The sequence below is a fragment of the Callithrix jacchus genome, chromosome 21 (genome assembly GCF_049354715.1).
Source record: "Callithrix jacchus isolate 240 chromosome 21, calJac240_pri, whole genome shotgun sequence".
NCBI classification, from domain to species: Eukaryota; Metazoa; Chordata; class Mammalia; order Primates; family Cebidae; genus Callithrix; species Callithrix jacchus.
Genome location: NC_133522.1, coordinates 12,817,422 through 12,840,938, shown reverse-complemented (window position 1 = coordinate 12,840,938; position 23,517 = coordinate 12,817,422). Strand labels below are relative to the sequence as shown.

The 23,517-nt window shown below is 36.5% G+C and overlaps 1 long non-coding RNA gene across 1 annotated transcript in view; it reads right to left on the bottom strand.

Moving 5' to 3' along the window:
• Window positions 1–9,042: 9,042 nt before the first annotated feature.
• The window catches only part of LOC118149909 (uncharacterized), a 31,475-nt gene continuing 17,000 nt past the window's right edge, over window positions 9,043–23,517 (bottom strand). The window contains exons 2-3 of the long non-coding RNA XR_004737660.3: window positions 14,629–14,688; window positions 9,043–9,994 (exon numbers count right to left, since the gene is read on the bottom strand). This is a non-coding gene — a long non-coding RNA (uncharacterized LOC118149909). The remainder of the gene's footprint in view (window positions 9,995–14,628; window positions 14,689–23,517) is intronic.

The window sequence follows — 23,517 nt, the reverse complement described above, 5'->3', positions numbered from 1 at the left end:
AGTGGAGTTGAGTTTTAGGGAAAAAAAACTAAATTGTTTGTTAGCTGGCTTGCTCTTGAAGTGAACTTTAGGATCAAGGATGGGGGAGAAACAAGAATTGTGGACTTCCTGATGCTGAGGCATGGAGTTTGGACATTTGTATCAGAACCTCTGAGAGATGGAGATTTTCCTTTCAAGCATGTTATAAAAATTTTGCATCTCATATAGTTGTATGAGATGCAAACTAATAATAATTTCCCACCACCACTGGGAGATTTGTCTTCTTGAAAAGCATCTTTTGATGAACAAAAAATAAAAGCTGTTCCAATAGAAGCCTAGTCAATCTATAGTGTAAAGCAATAGTTCAAAATTTAATTTAATTGCATTGGAAGAAATTGGCTTTCTTTATGCAATGTCAAAGAATGCAATTAGAAATAAAGAAAATTTTTCAAATCTGCCTTTTAAAAATTTTAAATGTAATTTGGTTTCCATGGGGAAATAACCTCTACTTTCATGGCTGTTTGTAAAGTTGAAGGAAAAAGAATCATTCATGGCAAGAAGATATGATGGAATGTACACGTCCTCCCAAATGTTAACAACTTATTTTGACTTGCAAAGAAATTGTCTTCATACAGGGAAAACCTCTCAGGAAGTACAACTGCTTATTTGTTTGTTCTTTCAAGTGAAACAAATCATCATTAAAAAGGTTCAGCTTCAAATTAAGACCTTTTAGAAGCTTAGAGAAACTTGCTCACAAAAGTTCAAATCCCTTAGAAAATGGCTCATTGCTGTCTCAGAAAGAGAGAAAAATAGCTACTGATGAGATTCAAATTATTCTCTATCTTCTCTTTCATTAATTTTAAACATAATTCATAGGCCATTATGCTTTGGAAATCAAAAGAATTATTCCTCATTGTAGTCCACCATTTTTCATCATTATACACACACAATGTCCAATTTCACCCCACTCATTCAAAATGGCGCTTAAAGCAGGCAGATAAGATTAACTCCAATACTTACATTTGGCTTTAATTCATAGCTTTACAAAGAGTTTTACTAGTCTAAATATGTATTTACACAATAGAATATGATGAGTCATTTCTAAAATGTAAACATACTAGTTTTAAAAATTGCTTAAATATGTATTCTGCCTGAGATTTTCTCAGGATATTCCTATGAGGTTCATAGCAAAAACTCCCTTGTATTTGAATAACACTACTTCTCAACACATTACAAACAAGTGTGAGCAAAAGGTAGAGATACCTCTCAAAGCAGTCAAAATATTTTAATCCTTCATCTTTCTTAATGTTGAACAGTCTTAGAAGCACTGCCTCTCATTTCAAATAGAAGAGCCTTCAATCTGTTCTGACTATGCTTTTAACAGTGTCAGCAGGTTGCTGTTTAAAGCCTCTAATAATCAAACACCTGGGCAGATGTTTCACAGAATAATAGTGTTCTCAGCACAGTGGATTTTGTTCTTGGCTAGACATGCATTTCACTATATCATAAGTCTCTCTTTGCTTTTAAATGGTCAGTTGCACATTAAAAAACACTTGAAATCTTATTTCCTGTTGTTAGTAAGGATGATGATGAATGTCATTTTGGGGCCAGGGTCAATGTCATCATATGTCTGAGGTTAGTATCTCTGTATTAGCATGCCACTGCCGGTTCTGATTCCTGTCCAAGATAAGTAATAATAAAACTCTAGTCTCCTGCACAGCCTGCTCTGCATGAATTACTCTTTCTCTATTGCAATTCCCCTGTCCTGATGAATCAGCTCAGTCTAGGCAGCAGGCAAGATGAACCCCTTGGGTGGTTACAATTTTTCTGATTATCCAGCTTTCTCTTTTGGATCTCCACTACCTGAGTTTTTCTCACAATTGTGTGAAGTCTAATTCCCATGATAACTCCCTTATCCCATCTCTATAATGGTTCCGCTTCCCTTATTGAATACTGAGTAATAAGAAATTAGTACCTGAAACTGGGTGCTATCATAACAGAAACTAAACCATGAGGCTTTGGATTAAGGAGTGAGCATCAATAATTTTTATAGAAAATTCAAAAGTTTTAAAGGGAACTTTACTACAAAACATACCATGTAGTTGAACCCAATAGGACAGAGGCTGTTCAAATTAAAAAGAAGGTTTTGAGCCCCAATTTCACATAAGCAGGAAGCAGGCTGAGACAGTTGCTCAGATGAAAAGATAGGTCACTTTTTTAGGGAAAAGGACAGATATCTCAGAGGAAAGTGCTAAGACTCCAGAGCTGAGAACAATGGATTAAGGAATTACTCCCATAGAGCAGAATTAGTGTCGAATCAAGAAACAGTCTTTGTTTCTGATGAAGTTGGGAGCCCCAAAACATGTTCCCAGCTGTATTTTGGTTTATTTCCTTTGTCCTTTTCTCTTTTCTTTTTCCTTCCTCCTTTAGTTTGCCTACCTGCAATTTTGGAATTGCTATGAACTCACGACTGTGATTCCCATTTCCCCTTTTCTTTGCACAGAAGTGTCTCTTGCAGTTGTTACCTTACAGTTTTGCTATAACTGATAAAAATATAAGTTATCTGACCTTTAAATAGACGTTGTTTATTTAAAGATCAGATAACTTATATTTTTAAGTACAAAGTTCTTTAGACTAAAAGGATTTCCATCCGATGAGCCTCATCCATATCTGTGCTTAGCTTAAATCGTAAGTTCTTGCATTTTGAGCCAGAGTCAAATGATAATGTTATTAGATAAGACTTTGGTGATCTTACGTGGAGATTAATACATTGTGCATATGGGAGGAATGTGAATTTTGGCCAGGAAACAATTTCTCCTAAGCCCAGGTATGCATGCCACTTCTCTCATGAAGACGTAAAGTCTGTGTCCCTCTTTTTGAACCTAGGCTGGCTTTATGACCTTTGTAAATCAATAGAATGCAGAAGAAATGGTGCAGTGCCACTTTTGGACCTAGTTCTTAGTAAGCCTAAAAGCTTTCATTTTTGCTTTCTTGGGGCACTTGTAAATAGCAGTGAATCCATATGGGTTTGAAGCAACTTTATTTCTTGCATCTTCAGCAGAAAGAATTAGACTGAGGGACATAAAGCATAGTGAGAGACTGACGCAAGTTTTAGAACAGGAGGGAAAGTTTATTAAAAAGCTTTAGAGCAGGAACAAAAGGAAAGTCAATCACACTTTTGGAAGAGGGTTGAGTGACTAAGTGATCAAGTGAGTGTTTGGCCTTTGAATTAGGGTTTTACTGGGGTCTGTGTTACTTCTCCCTTGATTCTTTTTTTTGGGGTGGGCTGTCTCCATGTGCAGTGGCCTAGGAGTGCTTAGGAGGGGCCACACAGTGTGTTTATTGAAGTCGTGCATGTGCTCACTTGAGGTGTTTTCCCCTTACCAGTCCAGTGTTCCTACAGGGAGGTCACATATCAGTTAAACGCTTCCATTTTGCCCCTTAGTGGGCTTGTGCCACAGAAATCTTGGGGATTCCAGTTCCTGCAAAGCCCCTGGTGGAAAGCAGCTTCATAAGTGACCCCAGCCCATGCTATCTGGAGCAGAAAAACAGCCCAGTTGACCCCAGCCAACTCACAGAATGATAAGAAATAATAAATTGCTACTGTTTTAAGCCACTGTATTAGTCCATTTTCACACTGATATAAACAATTACCTGAGACTGGGTAATTTATAAAGAAAAGAGATTTAATTGACTCAGAGTTTTACATGGGTGGAGAGGCCTCAGAAAATTTAAAATTATGGCAGCAGGCCAAAAAGAAGCAAACACCTTCACAGGCAGCATAAGAGAGAGAGTGAGAGTGAGGGGGGAAGTACTACACTTTAAAACCATCAGCTCGGAGAGAGATCCAAGATGGCTGATCACTAACAGCTCAGGATTGTAGCTCCCAGTGAAAGCTCAGAGAACGACAGGACACCACACTTTCAGACGAATTTTCATCACTCACGGACCAGCAGATTTCTAGTAGAGGAGACCCACGGGTTGCCAGTGTGACTCTTGTGGCCGGTGCAGCGGTTTTGCCGGGGCCTTGGCAAAACCATCATGAGAACAGTATGGAGGAACCTGCCCCCATGATTTAATCACATCCCACCTCCTCTCTCCCTTTTCATATGGGGATTACAATTTGAGAAGAGATTTGAGTGGGGACACAGAGCCAAACCATCCCATTTTACTTCTGGCCCCTCCCAAATCTCATGTTCTCACATTTCAAAACACAATTATGCCTTCCCAGAGTCCCCCAAAGACTTAACTCATTCCAATCTTAACCCAAAACCCAAAGTGTCACCTGAGACAAGGCAAGTCCCTTCTGCCTACAAGCCTGTAGAATCAAAATAAAGTTAGTTGCTTCCAAGATACAATGGGGGTACAGGCATTGGGTAAATGCTTCCATTCCAAATGGGAGAAATTGACCAAAATAAAAGGGCTACAGGCCCCATGCAAGTCTAGAACTCAACAGGGCAGCAATTAAACCTTATGGCTCCAAAATAATCTCCTTTGACTCCATGTCTCACATCCAGGGCATGCTGATGCAAGAGGTGGGCTTCCAAGGCCATGGGCAGCTCTTCCCTGTGGCTCTGCAGGGTATAACCCCTGTGGCTGCTTTCATGGGCTGGCAGTGAGTTCCTACAGCTTTTCCAGGTGCACAGTGCAAGCTCTTGGTGGATCTATCATTCTGGTGTTGGAAGATGGTGGCCCTCTTCTCACAACTCTACTAGGCAGTGCCCCAGTGAGGACTTTGTGTGGGGGCTCCAACCCCACATTTTCCCTCTGCACTGCCCTAGCAGAGATTCTCCATGAGGGGTTTGCCCCTGCCACAGACTTCTGTCTGGACATCCAGGCCTTTCCTTATATCCTCTGGAATATAAGCAGAGGCTACCAAGCCTCAACTTCTGACCTCTGTGCACCCACAGGCCTAACACCACATGGAAGCCACTAAGGCTTGGGACTTGCACCCTCTGAAGCAACAGGCCCAAGCTGTACCTTGGCCCCTTTTAGCCAGAGCTGAAGCTGGAGCAGCTAGGAAACAGGGTGCCAAGTCCCAGAACTGCACAGAGCAGCAGCTGGGGCTTTGATCCGGCCTATGAAACCATTTATTCCTCTGAGGCCTCCAGGCCTGTGAAGAAAAAGGCTGCCAAGAAGATCTCTAACATGCCCTGGAGATGTTTTCCTCATTATCTTGGCTATTAACATTAGGCTCCTAGTTGCTTATGCAAATTTCAGCAGTATTGGTTTTAATTTCTTTCCAGAAAATGGTTTTTTCTATTTTATCATATGGTCAGGCTGCAAATTTTCCAAACTTTTACTCTGCTTCTCTTTTTAAACAAAAATTTCAATTTCATACCATCTCCTTATGAATGCATATGACTGTATCCTTCCAGAAAAAGCCAGGTCACATCTTGAATGCTTTGCTGCTTAGAAATTTCTTCTGCCAGATACCCTAAATCATCTCTCTCAAATTCAGAGTTCCACAGATCTCTAGGGCAAGGGCAAAATTCCACCAATCTCTTTGCCAAAGCACAGCAAGAATGACCTTTGCTCCAGTTTCCAATAAGTTCCTCATCTCCATCTGAGACCACCTTAGCCTGGACTTCATTGTCCATATCACTATAAGTATTTTGGTCTAAACCATTCAACAGGTCTCTAGGAAGTTCCAAATTTTTCCATATCTTCCTGTCTTCTGAGCCTTCCAAACTGTTCCAACCTCTGCCTATTACCCAGTTTCAAAGTTGTGTCCACATTTTTAGATATCTTTATAAAAATGCCTGACTTCTCTCAGTATCAATTTCCTGTATTAATCCATTTTTACACTGCAGTAAAGAACTATGAGACTGGGTAATTTATAAAGAAAACAGATTTAATTGACTCACAGGTCTCCATGGCTGGAGAGGCCTCAGGAAGCTTAGAATTATGGCAGAAGGCAAAGGAGTAGCAAGCACATTCTTCACAAGATTGCAGGAGAGACTGAGAGTGAGAATGAGGGAGGAAGCACCATACTTTAAAACTATCAGCTCTTGTGAAAACTCACTGTCATGAGACTAGCATGGGGGGAACTGCACCCATGATCCACTCACTCCCCACCAAGTCTCTCCCTTGACACGTGGGGATTACAATTGGAGATGAGATTTGAGTGGGAACACAGAGCCAAAGTATATCAGCCACTAATCTGGGGATAGTGTTTTATAAGGAAATTGATAATTGGAAGACTTGCAAATAAATGAATGAAAGAGTAAAATAATTAGAACAAATGTCTCTATAACTGGGGGCAGATCTTATTACTGGATGTGTTACTTTTCCTTCCCAGCTAGTACCTCTTGTGAAGCTTTACACCTGAAATTGCCTGTGGACACCAAGGTGCTTTGGAAAAGTTCTTCACCTTTGCATGTGTCAAGAGAAAAGTAAGAGAGAAAAAAAAGAGTGTTGCTGGTGTGCCCCCAAAGGTTTAGATCCAGATGATTTGCTTTTCTTTTGTTTAATTCTTTTCAGAATAGTATCATGCCCATTGTTATTATTTTTTTTGAAGCCCTCATTTCTAAAAATTATTGAAGTAATTGAAAAAAAAAAAATAAGGTAGGGAAACCTAAACCCTTAAAAGGAAAGACATGGAAAGTACAACTTTTATACTGTGGGGGAGAAAATAACTTCTGAGACAATAAATAGCTAAAACCAATTCAAAGAATCCAATACATTAAAACTACCAAAATGTCATCGATGGTTTTCATGTCAGTGCTAAGTGAATAAACTTTTTGAAAAGTATGGAATAGAAGGAAAGTGATAAAAAAAAGTTTACTTCAAAATAGAAGATCAGCTATACTCTAGCTGAGGATTTTACATTTGAAACTGGTTGTTTGGTGTCTTAGTACCTCAGTGACTCTGGAGTATGTAAATGATAGACATAAGGAAATGGTGAGGAGGGGAACAGATAGACTTTATAGATACTACTAAAAAAGCAATAATGAGGAATGACTTAACAAAATTCAAAGGTTTCAGATCATTTGAGAGCCTGAAACAGCAGATGGCAAATATAGTTCAATTCAGACAAACATTAAAAAAGATGCGTAGCAATAGAGAACTACAAACGAGGGCTGTGGAAACACATTTCAATGGACTAATCACCCAGCACGCCAACCAGAAAATATTTGAAAACTTTTAAGTATCAGCTTAGTGCAAAGAAACTGTCTTCTAAGATGAAGGGCAGAATAAAAAGTGTTTTAAGTTTCTAGTCTTAACTCATGGGGGAGGGGAAGGAGTGGGGATAAGACAAAAATACTTAGAAGTAGGAAAAGATAATGATACTTTATGAAGCATGAGACTCTTAGTCACAAACTGCAAGAGATTTAATTTCCTCTACGGAAATAAAAAAGCATTTTGGTAGGTGTGTTAACTTATTTAATAGGGTACATTTTAGTACCTTATGTAAGATAGCATCTAAATATAGCCAGGGGATTTTTTCCCAAGTGGAAATAGATTGCGTAGTCTATAAACTACCAGTTGTTTACACAGATAGTCTAGGGGCAAGGAGGATTCCTACATATTTATATGGCTGAGTTGGCTGGAATATTTTCCCCTTAATATAAGTACCTTCTTACAAGTGGTTTTGTATTGAGGTAGTCACTTCTCACAGAAGAAGCTCAAGTGGAATCTTGAAATCTTCATCCCCACTCTGTTAATAACAAAAATCTCATTAGGCTCTTTTTCCAAAATTTATGCAGGATACCCAAACTGATTCCTTTAACTATGGCATCTTTAATATGTTGCTATGTTGACGATCCGAAAGAGATGAAGTAGGCATTCAGGGGAAGCTAAGTGCTCAATCTGGTTGGGAAACCCTATGTATTTGGAGTTAAGTACAGAGCTCCTGGAGAGCCAAGAAATAATCTTTATTCTCCAGTTCACTCCAGGTTCTTCTGCAATTCCAGCAATATATGGCTAAATATTATTTTTACTCTCAACAAATATTTTGGAAGAAAATGGTGCAAGCTCTTGCTGTTATCCTTCTTTAAAGATAATTTTGACACGGGTAAGAATATTAGTTATGTGTTCCTGAATTAACATATGATGTCATAGTTCATTTGTGTCTGGTGTTTTGGGACTTAATCTAAAACTGTCCTATAAGGAGTGTCTAGAATTAAGACACTGAGTGGGAAGATAGATACAAATATGTCCATAGAAATAAGGACTTTAAGCCAGAAAACTCTTAAATGAAGGTCTCTAGGAATATCTCTCCAGATATTTAAAAATACAGTGGTCACCAAAATATGCTATAAATGTTTAAAATGAACTATCTAAAGTTCAGAGGTTAGAGATGATGGTGTTTATGGTACTCTTCAAAATTGATTCTTTTTTATTTTTTAGTTTTGTTGAGAGTTTAAATTGCTGCTATAATTATTTTGAAGTTAAGAAGATAAGAGGATTGACTTTTTAAACTTCAAAACAAACTTCCCTGCTGTGACTGACTATATTTTCCAGTATGGAGAATTGTAAATTTTCACAATGAAATCGTAAACTTTTAGTGTACTTTTACTCTCTGCTTTATGCCTCATCCATCTGCCATATAGGAGCATCTAGTTGGTGCACTGATAATAGCTTCTATGATTACCAGCTACAGTTTTAAACTTATTTCTGATAACATAGAAACTGAAACAATAAATATGTTTTAAAATATATTCTTATTTAATAAAAAATAAAAATGATCAACGACAAAAAATCTAATTTTAGAATCTTTAAGATACATTTGGGATTACTAGCTAGAGATTATCTACTTAATTTAAAAAATAAAGTTAGCTGAAAATTTTTTAGTAAATTTATCTTTCCTTCAGTTGGCATATAAGGACATGTAAACATTTCTTTCCCAATTAAAAAAGACCATCTTTTTGACCTCACTAAACTTTTCCCCATTTTAAAAGACCATGATTTTGATTTTCCTAAAAGCAGGGTTTCCGTCATTTATTTTTTAAGTCTCTGTACCCATCTCCGGGCTTACAAATGGTAAGCTAGCAAATATTTGTAGAAGAAATATATGAATCACAATGTACTACTTTCTAATTGTTTCAAATAATGGGATCAAATTAAAAATACATGCCAACTAGAAATTAAACTCACCAAAAATTTTATTTTGCTAAAATTTTATGTATAGTCCACTCAAATATAGATGAAATAGAGTGAAATATACATAAAATTTTCGATATAGATGAAAAGAGAGAGAAAGGGTCACAAAAAATCAGAAAATGTTAGGCAGCTCCATTTTTGACAAGATCAAGAGTCACTGAACTCAGAGAGTAACAGGAAGTTATATTTAGAAGTAGACTTAAAATATGACAGTTCATGACATGATATTTATTAAGGATCACACTTCACATATGGGAGTTGACTTTTTGCTCTAGTATGGCTTGCCTTACACTTCTTTTATATAGAACAAACAAAAGTGCTTTTGTACATGACATTGTGGCAGGGATTCTCAATTCAGTCCTCTGATCTATTTATAACAAAGTTTTTCTACTGCATAAGTTACTATTTCAATATTAATAAAGACTAAACATAAAATTGATATCCACAGTGTATTGTTTCTAAAATCTTATTCTTGATTTTGTTTTATACTTTGACCATACCCCTAGCACTCACTTAATACTATTTTTACGGATGACTGTCTTGAGTTCAGGCTGCTATAGTAAAGTATTATAGACTGAGTGGTTTACAAACAGCAGAAATTTACTTCTCACAGTTCTGGAGGTGAAAGTTCAGTATCATGGTCCAGCATGGTCAGGTTCTGGTGAGTGCTCTCTTCTCGACCTCAGACTGATGACTTCTCGTTGTGTTCTCACATGGTGGAAAGAGTGAAGAGAGCTCCCTAGGTTCTGTTTCGTAAGGGAACTAATCTCGTTTATGAGGACTCCATCTTCACGACTTAATTCCCTCCCCAAGGCTTCACCTCCAGATACCATCACCTGGGATTAGGGTGAATTCTGGGGGTATACAAACATTCAGTTCATTGCAACCAACATCTTCATGTTCTTCTTGCCTGAGGGTAGAAACAGAAAGATGCCCAACAAAATAACTTATCCTACTTTTTCATAGTAAATTTGTTGTTGGACATGTAGCTGCCCAGCTCGAGACAACATTTCTCAGACTCTCTTCCAGCTAGATGTGGTCCTCTGGCTACATTTTCACTAATGAAATGTGACTAGAGCTGAAAATGACACTTCCAGCTATAGGTCTTAAAAATATTAGGTAAGCAAGTTTTTTTATACTTTCCCTTTCCTGTGAACTGCATGGCCATTTCTGGGATTTAGCTATGGCCATACAGATGAGAACAACAGCCTTGTTGATGGCAGAATCACAATATAAGGAACATGAATCTCTGAATGACTTCATGCGACAGAGCTGTCTGCTTACCTGGACTGCTACTTACACCTGTAAGACAAGCTAGAATTTGAGCCATATTTGTTTAACCTCTATACTTTGGATGGTTTTATTATAGCAGCTCAGTCTTCATCCTAACTAATCAGTTGGACCCAGCAAAAGTTTAAACTCACTGTAGTCCAGAATGAAATCAAACTCATTATTTTAGATACAGGCACTTTTCTTTCCAAAATAAAAATCAATAGATTTACTTTTATCTATTAATGAGTGCATCACAGTAAAGGTATAATGTTCATTTAAGCAGTGGCCACCTAAATAATATTTAGTTTGTAGTGACTATTGAATAGAATTTCAGCCTATGCTGAAGTGAAAGTAGTTAGGTTATTTAACAATGATCAGGTCCTGTGTATAAACAGGTTCCATCTTGTAAGATATTGAGAGTTCCAACATTACCCAGCGCTGCTCTCCAACTGAGTATTGTTCTCCGACAGTGAGAGTGAAAACCAAAAAAAGACTTGGTACTTTTCATGGCCTTTACTTCATTTGTCCTAGAAGCTCCAGATGATTGATGATCTTCTCAATCTCGACATTATCTATCAATTCTGTTTTGCTTTAGGTAGTTATATGAGTTATCATCTGCCTGACTTTAAGGAGACAGGTACAAAGTTCAGCTAATAGTGTATGCATTCATTTAACAGCTGTGTGATACAGGAATGCATGAACAGATATTTACTGACTGAGTTCATCATGACTTAGGAATTACTCTTTTAGCTAGAGCTTCAGCAATGAATCAAAGAGACAAGGTTTCTTCCTTGGTAGAACTTGTATTTCAGTTGGCATAGAGAAAAACATGTACAAGTAAACAAACAAGTCAATAAATAAGGAATACTTAGTTACTGATAAATAATATAAAAAAAATAAAAGCAGGATGATAAATTAGAGAGTGACTCAATGGAGAGAAACAATCTTAGAAAGGGTGCCCCCAAATTCTCTCCTGAGAAAGTCATATGCAGCCACGTCCTGAGTAACAGAGAAACGGCAGACATTGGAAAGCTGAGTGAAGAGTGTTTTAGGCAGACCCCTCTGGCAACGTGGTCAAGTCCATAGAAATCTTTACATTCATTTTTGGATGCCACATATATGCTATTTACCTAATGAACATTTAATAATAAATGACATGCTAATGATATAAAATAAGAATCAAGGGAATTGATATTTCTGTAGAGAACACAAACTGAAATATTCAGACCTCTATCTTCGCTTGGCTTTGTGAATCAGGTATGCAATTGCCCTAACTTCTGGAGAAGGGTTATCATCTAAAATGGATTCCAACAAGGGGTCTTGTTTACTATAATACTTTATATGACTTATATTATTTTTAGTGGGAAAATGTAGGTCCCATTAAGTATAATGTTGTGTTTGGCAGGTATCATTAGGAAGTAATTGGCTTTGGCTAGTCAAATCTCATGAATTGTTGTGACTTTACTTCTAATCGAGGTAAAAATCGCTGGAATAATTAAATAATAAAAAGTTGAAGAGGTCTGATGTTTTGATGTGCAATCGAACAGACATAAATAGAATTAAATAATATAGACAGCTACTTAACAAAAGGGGGAAAATCGGAAGTCACTGAAGAAAATCACTGAAAAAATACTGGAAACACACAAACTGTTTCTCTGTAAAAATTTCCAAACACCTGAACTTTAGCTCTTCTGAGGATAAACTTATTAAAATATCACAAGAAATGGAATCAGTATCTTGTAGAAACTAGTAAGGACAATTTCACTGCTGAGTAGAGTATCTGTGACCTGGAAAACAATATAAGGATTACAAAAATGACTCTCAACAGTTCTTTTAATAAGTTCCGATAAATTGGAAATCAAGTATGCAATATGGCACTTACTTTACCTCTATATCCTGTCTGCAGTGCATGAAAATATCAAAATGATATTCGCAATAACACAACGTGGCCAATCTATGAAATTTAATGTCCCAAAGATTCAGCGTGTCTGAACAAGACTACAACGAAGAAAAAGTTACTATAATTATGAAACTTATGACCATTAAGTTACTTACGTTGTATACATTTGCTGCATCTTTTTTGTAAACCTTTAAATAAGCAATCTAAGAAAATAATTTTCTGGGAAATGACTGAATAACCAAAGATAAGAAATTAAAATGAATTATTTGGCAGCCACTGTAAAGTAACATCAGATTCAATTTTACTATTGAAATTGCCTCTGTATTGTGAGCAGTTAGAAAACACGTTCTGAAATGATCAACATCTATTTCCAAAATTGTAGTTGTGGATAATATGCATAGTTACAAATGATCGTGGACTTCCTTCCAAGAATCAATTCAAGGAGAGGAATTCAGACAAATAGGTGCCTTTTAATAAGTCAAGTTCCAGCTGTGAACTTCAAGGCAATCATAAGAGATAAACATAAAGAGTCCAGGCATAATACAAAATAAATAAGTCCTATAAACCTAGAAATTTGCAGGGTTCTAAATCTTTAAGAATCCCCAGGATGTTCGCAAATGCATTTGGAGGGCAGGACTTTCAGAGCTAACATAAAATCTGACTCATTATCTTTCTGTAGTTTAGTATTTCCTCTTATGAGAATTCTAAATAGAGGGTAGCTAGAATAGCTGAATTAATCTAAACTTCTTTTCCATCAAAAGTTCGTTACAAGCGCCCTTGGCTCTGTTCTCATCTCCTTCGTGCCTGCACATCTCTCCTGCATGACTTCAAAGAGAACCCTCCACACAGGAGACAGGAAAGAGAGGCTGGGGGATGAGAACCGGGCCACCTCTGTTAAAAGAGAGGCTTAATTAAGTACATATTTGAACAGTGCCTTTCACATGAAAAAGCAGTAAGAAAACTCAGTATTATTAACACTGAACAAGAAGTCCCTGGTCCTGGGAGCAAAGCCTTACCGAGATTAAGGAAAAAGTTTATATTCTCCTCCTCCAGGCTAGCATTTTTCAGTGGGGCTCTTTATTGATCTGTCATCCTAAGAGAGTCTGTAAATCTAGCATCTGCATATTGATTCCTAGTTGGTTTGAAAGAACAGGAGGCAGAGAGTAAAAGACACATCTTTCTCAAGTCAGAGTAAAACTGCGGCAGGCATGCTTGCAAATTGTGCCCTTATTTCTCTGCAAAAGGACTTATAATGCGTGTAGAATTTGGAGGCAAACAGTTTTTGTGTGCGTAGTGAGAGGATCTTTACCTTCATTCGTTACTTAGAAATTTAGCTGGCATGCTTTATTATTAAAATGATCAACATTATTGTAACAGCATGTACAAATTGGAAGTGTAGACTGAGGCATATTTCCACAGATATAAAGTCCAGAAGGGAGATGCCAGGCCAAAAAACAAATCCTCTGAGAAAAATAATTGGCTAGAAGTCTCTAATTTCCATAATGAAAGGACTGAGAAAGAAAGTAAAGTAAGAAGAATATATTTGTGAGAAATTTCCTTGAAGGGAGCTGGTACAGGGCTCTAAATCTCACTACCCCTCCCAAGGGTGAGGAGTGGGAGTCCATCCTCCTCTACCTGAAACTTAGAAAGCTTCATTGGGAGTATTTGGAAACCTTGAGAAGTGGCTCTGTAATTTAGGGTACTCTGGCCTACTACTAGCTGACAAATGTCCCGACAGTCTTCAGGGTGGCATGTTCAAAAGAAGAATTGTTTGTGTGTATAATAACTGCATTCCCAGTAGTAACAGAACAAAAACTCATTTGCATTTCCTGTATACCAGATGTAGATGACAAGGGTGGGAGTGCATTCTAGAGCCATTGGCAATCATGCTTGGTGGGACTTCCAGCATAGGCTATAGTGCTAACTGCTAGAGTCTGTGTTTAAGAGGACACCAGAGGAGTTAGAACTAAGGAAGAAGTAGACATCTCAAGGAAAGGGACTGAACAAGCAGTCACAGATGTTGTAGCCAGGGAAGGTTAGTTTCCAAGGTCTGCAAAAGCTTTGAACATCTGCCAGGCCAAGTTCATATACGACCACCTAGTGATAACACCTATCCAAGTAAAAACTCCCTGTCTGCCTTTGGCCTCCACTCCTTTTAATTTGCATGAACAGATGAGTAGAGGAGGAGACGAGTTAGACAGAATGACCTATTCCCTCCAACCTCTACCCCTGCAATTGCTAGTCTACAGTCAGGCTCTGAATGAAAATGGGGAAAGTTCAAGGTTGTATTTTTGATGACGGAGGATTGAACAGTGTAATATCTGAAACAAGACTGTACTTGTGACATGAACTGAATAAGAAAGTTCAATTACCTTAAACCAACAAAAGGATCATGAAACCGTCAGATGTTTCATACAGCATCGGAGAACTACCTGCAATAGAAACAATAAGGCAAAGTGGGTCAAAAAAAAATAGAGTTTTGTCTTCAGTTTACCCTCTTTATTAAAGAGCAGTAAAAAGCCTAAAATCAATTGTTTTTTCAAAAAAAAAAAAAAAACTGCAGCTAAGAAGCAGCTGGTTAAAATGGGACATACCTACCATTTTGCTAGATAAAGCAATCACCACTTAACACAAACATTATTAAGTTAAAATACAGATTTCAAACTCAAGGGGATTATAGTTGAACAAAAAATTCCCCGTCTTTCAGCCATATCTTCAAAGATATTAAAGCAAGAATAAGTCTATTTAAAATTGTTACTATAAGGTCAAACGATTATTTAATGTCACTTTTTTTGAGATGGAATTTCACTCTTATTTTCCAGGCTGGAGTGCAATGGCATGATCTTGGCTCATCGCAACCTCTGCCTCCTGGGTTCAAGCGATTCTCTTGCCTCAGCCTCCTGAGTAGCTGGGATGTGAGACCATGCCCGGCTAATTCTGTATTTTTATTAGAGACAGGGGTTTCTGTGTTGGTCAGGGTGATCTCAAACTCCTGATCTCAGGTGATCCACCCACCTCAGCCTCCCAAAGTGCTGGGATTACAGGCATGAGCCAACGTGCCCAGCCCCATACCAATAATTTAAAAATAAATTAAAGCATGGATAAATATTAACGGTGACTTACGCAATTTATGCTAGACAGACAAAAGTTGTTTTTCATCAGAAATGGAAACTTGGCAGGTATATTCTAATGGTTCAAGAAGATGTACAATCCTTATTTGAAAGGTTGATTAGATGGGTCACTCAAAGAAAGGTTCTCAGTCCAGGCATGGTGGCTCATGCCTGTAATCCCAGCACTTTGGGAGGCTGGGTGGGTGGATTACAAGGTCAGTAGTTCATGACCAGCCTGGACAATATGGTGAAACTCGGTCTCTACTAAAAATACAAAAATTAGCCAGGCGTGGTGGCACCCACCTGTAGTGCCAGCTATTCAGGAGGCAGAGGCAGAATTCCTTGAACCCGAAAAGCAGAGGTTGCAGTGAGCCAGAATTGTGCCACTATACTCCAGCCTGGGCTACAGAGCAAGACTCTGTCTCCAAAAATAAAGGCTCTCACTGTTTCTATTTACTTGTCTGAGTCTTCAATGCAGACATGAATAAGAAGGAGGTATCTACTCATGGAAATGTAAATATTTATTAGTTTAGCCATACTATTTGGGTTGTGAATTCCAGTTAGGTAAAATCTCGTTGCCATGATTTGTCAAAAATAGATTTTTTTTCTTTATGACTTGAGTGGATTTTGTTTTCTGAAATCAATTTGGGCAGTAGTACTTCAAGTCCACTAATTAGCTGCCTTGGCCCATTAGAAAACTGAGTTTCTGTCCTCCATTTTAGAAAGCAAAGACTTGGACAGAAGAGGGCATTCTGTATTGGTAGTAAAGAGACAGATAAGGTTGGCGCTACAAAGAACAGTTCCTAAAGACTGGTTCTGAGCAACCTTCAGTTAGTAAATAAAATCTGTGCAAATAGCTATTTGTGAAACTTGTATTATTTTCTTTTTTTTTGAAGCTATTTGCAGGATTGATCCAACGCTTAGAGAAATGACTGACAGATGAATCGGTTTTGAATCTCTCAGTTTCTATTCACACTGTCTAGATCAAACCTTCGTCTTTCAACTGGGTTTTGACAATACCTTCTTTTTCCTAACTCCCCTTACTTCAATGTTGCTCTCATCTAATAAATCCTTCGTTATACTGACAGATTATTTTTAAATGCAAATCTGTTAACATTTTTTGTTGTTGTTGCTTAAAATAAATTGTTAGACTCCCATTTCCTAAAGGCGTGCTTCTCTGCAATTTTTTTCTGCCATGCGAGATAGCTGGTATTCATACAAAGAACAGACAGCATGGACGTATATAGCTTTAGTGTCATTAGCTATTTACTCGGCTTTTTTCTTCCTATTTACTCAAAAAAGCACATTGAAATGCAAAAAAACTGAAAGGGATGTAAGACTAGAACTTGTTTATTAGAAACTGGAATCAAATTTTAACTGACTTCTATTATTAACAAATTATTGACATAATTGTGTATGAAGATACTATAGTTAAAAACCACTGCACTACAAGATCAATCCAAACTACTCAATTTGATATCCATAGTACTAGTCTAACTCATGTTTTGCTCTTTCTTCAATTATATCTGCCTCTGACTGGGAAAGAATACAAATCACGCAGGAAGGGAGAATTTCTTAGGAGGGAAGAACATGTAGAGATGTGAAAAGCCAGAGAGCAACAGGCTTTTGGACTCCACAGTTTACCTAAGGCTGGTTTGGATCCACGAATCCTCTCATATATTCTCTGGGCTATCTTTACCAGGCATTTTTACATTCTTGACAGTCTTTCAGTTTATTACTTTGATAAAACAATAGAATTTAAAGTATGGATCTGTGTTAGTTAAGCCACTGAACTTGTTAGTAACTCAGGAGATTATAGCGCTATAATTTAAATGTCATAGTCATGTACATTTTTTACTGATGTGAACTTTTAGAGGGGCAGAAAGTCACAATCAAATCAGTTATTAATATTGGATTTGATTACCTTATGTATTTTTAATAAAAATATAAAGAATGCTACACCTATGAGATTTATAGAAATAAGATTAATTACTATATCTGCAGGTAGAGTAATTCATTAGACCAGAGAATTGATGAATTACTGTCTCTAAGATAATTTATCCTTGAAAATTCTGTTCTAAGCTGAATGTGTAAAATTTCCCATCCATTTTTATAGCAGAGTACTTTTCTCAGCCATGGATTCAGTAAAACTAGAATATCTTGTGCACAAATGTCTAAGTTATGATAAGGAAAATCTCACGTTCTTAAATTCTACATGCATATTTTTAATATAGGTTTTTCTTTCTAGGTTTAATTTTCTTTCTAAGCCCTCATTTGATAATTATGTGTCACTTTGAGTATACTTTTTGATGAAGTTTTCTGTCTTCCTAGCTAAATGATGGTTCTTTTTAGAGAAGGAAATATGTATTCTATTTCTTTGTCTTCTGAACATATAGCACAGTACCTTGAGGATACTATGGCAAATTTAGTTGAGAGGAAACTAATTTTGAGGGGAAAATTTATTAGATATTTTTTCAAAGTGACAAAACCATTATCAACAAATATTTGGGTGAAAACAGTTTCCTAGGTAATGGCATATGTTTTGTGACACTTGCCCTCAAAGAATTTACAGTTCTTTTACAGAGACAGACCACGTACCCAAGGCTCATTTACAAAAGATCTAAATAAGTGATATTTACGAAAGAATTATGCGAGTGTGAGATATAAATATATATATATATATGCATGCATATGTGTGTATGTATGTATATGTGTGTATATATACAAAATTGGAGGAATTCAGAAAAACAGGTGACTACTTAGTGTTAGTGGGGACATTTTAAGGTAGCTGGGTAATATTAACTGATACTTTCTATAATTTTAGTATATAGACTCAGTAGAGTTTTTTGGAAAGATGTCCTACGAAAAGATGATCCTTGTACATCAGGTAAAGACTCAGTTTGAGCTCGTTGTTTGCTCCTGTAAGAAAAGGCTTTGCAGGCACAGGCTCACATGTATGTGAGTGTATCACTAATATTACTTTGAGAACGAAACTCCTCTTCCTTTTTCTGCTGCAAAACCGTACTACTTAATAAGAAATCATGCACATTTTAGAATGGAGTTTCATATTTACAAAAATCTCAAATTAGAATCATGAAAGTACCGTAACAAATTTACTGCTGCTTTTGCTTTGGCAAGTAAAGAAGTTGAAAGGCCAGAAATTGAAGAAAAATAAATAGTGTTAAAGGCCACTATTTATAAAAATTAATGAAAATAAATTATCTCCACGATAATGTACAATATTTCAAGTCTTCACTGTCATGGCTAAGCCTTGTAAGTGAGATAAGAACAAAGGCCTCTGATTTGCAGTTTTGGTTTTACTAAATTCCAAAGGGAAATTAAAGTTCCGAATGCTCTACCCCAAGATTTTGTATCATTTGGATGCCAGTTCTAGTGTGCTTCACTTCCAAACATGCATTCTTTCCACTTCACTGTATTAAAGTTAACCTGGCTACTTATGCATACATGTATATGTATGTGTGTGCACTCACACACACAGGTTTAATTTTCTTCCAGGTTCAGGGAACAATTTTGGCACCAGAGATTTCTCTCAGTTGATCAATACTATGTTAAAAATTACATGATTAAAAATCCTACTTTTTTGCTGCATCTTTGGATTTCTACAGTCATAAATATTATTTATTCATTTATATATTCTGCTAGGTACTGAGGATAAAGAAGACAGTTCCTATACTCTAGGAACTTACTGACAAATTGATGAAAACATGGATGTGAACAAATATACACTACAGGTAATTAAGATGAAATTAGTTTTCAGGTTCAGTGAAGACATAACAAGGATGAGTGGACAATTCATTATATATGAGTTCTAGTAAACTGGAACCTGTTTTCTGAAATCTGTTCTGTGTTTGCTGTAGAGATAAGATAGTCTTATTACAGGGTTCTTTTCATAACTATAGTTTACCAAGTTCTTGGAAGGTGTCCAACACTGACCTCTCAAATGATGAATTTAGCTCTTTTTTTGTGTGCTTTTCTTTAGCCTGTATATAATTCTGTCATAGATGTTAAACATTTTAGTCTTCATTATTTATTTCTTTATATGTTCTAACTTATCTAGACTTGCACTTCCTAAAGCCAGTGTCTTTATTCTCTTTTTAGCTAAATCCTAACACAAAATCAGGCTTATATAAGGCATCCACTACCTACTTAGTAAAGTAAATGAAATAAATATGCAGCATTTGACAGTTCATAGTTTATAAATCCTTTTACAAAATACATGACATATATTTAATAAGTGCATAAGAATATGTATGTACATACACACATATATCTAAGTATACGTATATGTGTGAATGCGTATATATATATACACACATATATATTTACCATTACTATTTTAATACAAGGAAGAAATTGCATAATTAAGCAATATTTTATCTAAATTACTAATTTTTTAAAAAAATGATAATAGTAATAAGCAAGATAGTCAGATCAAAGACTAATAAATTTATTTTCATCTATTAAGAAAGTGAAGTTTAGAGAGTTTGTTATTAAGGCAAGTTTGGGTGGAAAGCCAGAACTAGGGCATTGGTTTACTGTTTCCCAGATCAATGCCCTTCCATTTTACTACACTAGTAAATGCACTAACACAGGAAATAAGAATAATAACACCTATTTGTTCCTTTCACCCAAGCTTCTCAGCATGTCTTGCTAATTGTATCTACAGTCAGAGAAAATAAAGCTCTTACCCCTTCAGGATTTTATCTAATTCATTCTGCAGCCAGTGGCTGAGCCCAAAATACAGCCCTTCTTTCATTTTGATCAAAAGATCATATTGGGTATGGCAACCTATTAACGTCTAGAGAAGCTGTGAGTTAAATTTCTGTGCTTCAAAGGATAGAAAGCATTATTTCTGTTTTGAGATGGTATTAAAAAAAAAGATTCTGCATGTAGGAGGTTCATTCAGCACACACTTCTAACATACTTTTAAATCTGTCTTAAAATAGAAAGCTGTCTAGTTCCTCTGGATCTCTTATAAATTGCTAATGTCAATGCTAAGAATATGTTATTTAGTTTGAACTTTTAAAAGCAGGAACGTTTATAAGTTAAGAATTATTACATAGGATCTCAATTGGATAATGCAAATGTTAGTGTTTAAGTGCTTATATTTTTCATCCTTACATCAGTTTTGGGAGATCGTATTTATAAAAGATGTTTGGCATACAGCAGCCATTCTTTAATTCAGTTCTTCGGAATAAGTGATGATTATGATCAAGCATTTATAGGTAATATTTCTGGAAATAAATGTGTGTAATAAGGTTAAATAATGAATCAGATTAGAAATGACAATTATAACTAAAATGGTGGAGAAAAGTTTACATACTTGAAAGTTTGGGGTTAAACATAGTATAAAATATACATATTTCATACATTTTAAATCTCACTCTTTGAGTCTTTCACTCAAAGCCTCGATCTCATCTAAATTTATTCAACTCTTGCTTCTTTATTATACAGGCACTTTGGTTTTAGCAGTTTTAAGATGATTCTCCTTTTCAGAAATTATTATACAATAATCAAATCATTGTATTCCCAAAAAGTCCATATGGGTATAGTGGCAACAATAAGAAAACTGTTGTTTTCCGTGTACTATCGCTGTTACACTGTCTGACTTATTAGTCTGTAAAGCTCTTTGGGAGTCTGCAGTTGGTAAGTTGGGACCTGCTGCTCGATCTTTAACAACAGCCGTTAACTTTCAGAGGTGGTTGCTCCCTTTAATATGATCCTTTCTTTCGAGAACATCCATTCCAACAGCAGCTGCTGCTCTGCAGCATTTTCTACGATGACCACAATTGGCTAATCAATGTAATAACTATAATTATTGAGCACCTTAAATATGGCAGTGGCATTGTATTAATGGCAAGAATTTAAACATTGCATGCCGTGTTCTCAGCCTATTAACAGAATACAGGGCATCTTCAGCACAGCTACTGTACAGGAAAATTCATGGCAAACAAATTAAGGGGTATATAAATTGAACAGGAATACATTTTTAAAAGCTAGATGTAAGATTCAGAGGCAGCATAATGTATGAGTTTTTATATCGTTTCTCTATCGAGAGTACATCAGTTTAAATTCCAACTTAGCCAATCAGTTGCTGAGTGATTTTGGGTAAGTTACTTAAACTTGCTAACAGATATTTATTATGTGTTGCTTCTTCATTTATACATTAGTGATAATCGTGTATACGTACTTCGAAGATTTATTGTTAGAATTAAATAGTAAATATACATAATAGTGTCTGGCACATGGAAACACTATATGAGTGTTAGCTATTAGTAGTAGCAGTACCATATCCAAGAATACGTAATATAATAATGCGTTGTACATGAGGTGTTTAACAGAATGCTTGTTTTATAGTAACCAGCAAAAAAATGTTACTTTATTATCAGCATTATTATATGTGCCAGGTTGCTATGCTATGTTTTGGGAAAAGTAAAACCCAACCAAATTAAACCAAACCAAAAAATATAAGCACAGATGAATGAGGGCTGATAGATTCATACAACTCTACATCTAATTAAGAGACAAATAATAGTTTGTGATGTGTTTAAGAGATAGATTTTGAAAGTTATATGGAAAAAGAGATGAGGGATAGTCTAAAAAATTAACCCCAGAGTACATCTTAGGGTGAGACACACAATGGTAAATAAAAAACTCCAGACCAGGTATTGCTTCTGTGTCCTGGCTGTGCCGAAAGTCAACACCCAACATTAAACCGTAATCGGTTGCCGTATGCTGGCAAAATAACTATTTTGAAAAATGACAAAAGGGCTATAATGGTAGGGTAAGTGCTAAAAAAGAAAAAAATAAGCCACTTGAACCTAGAACTTCCTCTTCCTACCAAAATAGATTCTAAGTAAGATCGCATTCTTTTATGCCTCCATCAAAGACTTGTAAGATACATTCCTGTTAACTTGCCCATTTGGCAGAGAAGTTAAATGAATTTTGGAGAATGACAATGGGTTATCATAAACATAACCACTAGCAATTCTAATTTCTTTTACTATTCTGGATCTCTTCTCTTTACTGGAACAAATCAATGTAGCATCTGGTAACTGGTATGCAACTACTGATTTAGTGAATGCTTTATTTTCTGTTCTTAAAGACTACCAAAATTGTTTTGAATTCACTTGGCAGAGTTAGCAGTACTCCTACTGTTTTAGTCCATTTGGGCTGCTATAACAAATAAAGTGGGTAGCCTATAAACAACAGAAAGTTACTTCTTACAGTTCTGCATGCTGGGAAGTCCAAGATCAAGACACTAGCATGTTCAAAATTTGGTGAGGGCTTGTTTCCTGTTGCATAGATGACATCTTTTTGCTACAGTGTCATACGGTGGAAAAGGAGGAAAAGTTCCCTTAGATGCCCCTTTTTTTGGAGATAGGGGTCTCACTACTTTGCTCTGGTGGGCTTAAATTTATGATCCTCCCACCTCAGTCTCCCAAGTAGCTGAGACTATAGGAGTGTGCCACAATGCCTATCGCGGACCTCTTTTATAAGGACACTAATCTCATTACAAGGGCCCTGTCTTCATGACCTGATCACCTTCCAAAAGGTCCCACCTCCTAACATCATCACCTTGGGAGCTAGGATTTCAACGTAAGAATTTGGGAACACACATTTAGATTATACATAGCACCTACCCTTTCTAATTTCTAACTTGTCAGGTTTTCTGTCATAAACTAATCTCCAGGGATTTTGCTTAGTCTGCCATTTCTTAGAACTTCATACTGATCTGCTACACTTACAGTATTGTACATATTGAATTTGCCGAGCAGGGCCTAGTAAATAACCCATGCACATGGTGACTGATAATAGTTTGTCTGTGTCCCCACCCAAATCTCATCTTCAATTGTAGTTCCCATAATCCCCATATGTCCTGCCAGGGACCAGGTGGGAGGTAACTGAATTATGGGGGTGGTTTCCCCCATGCTATTCTTGTGATGGGCGTAAGTTCTCATGCGATCTGATGGTTTTAAAAGGGGCTTCCCCCTTTGCTATGTTCTCATTCTTCTTTTTTCTGTAACCCTGTAAAAAGGACATATTTTCTTCTCCTTCTGCCATTATTATAAGTTTCTTGAGGCTTCCCCAGCCATGCTGAACTATGAGTCAATTAAGCCTATTTCCTTT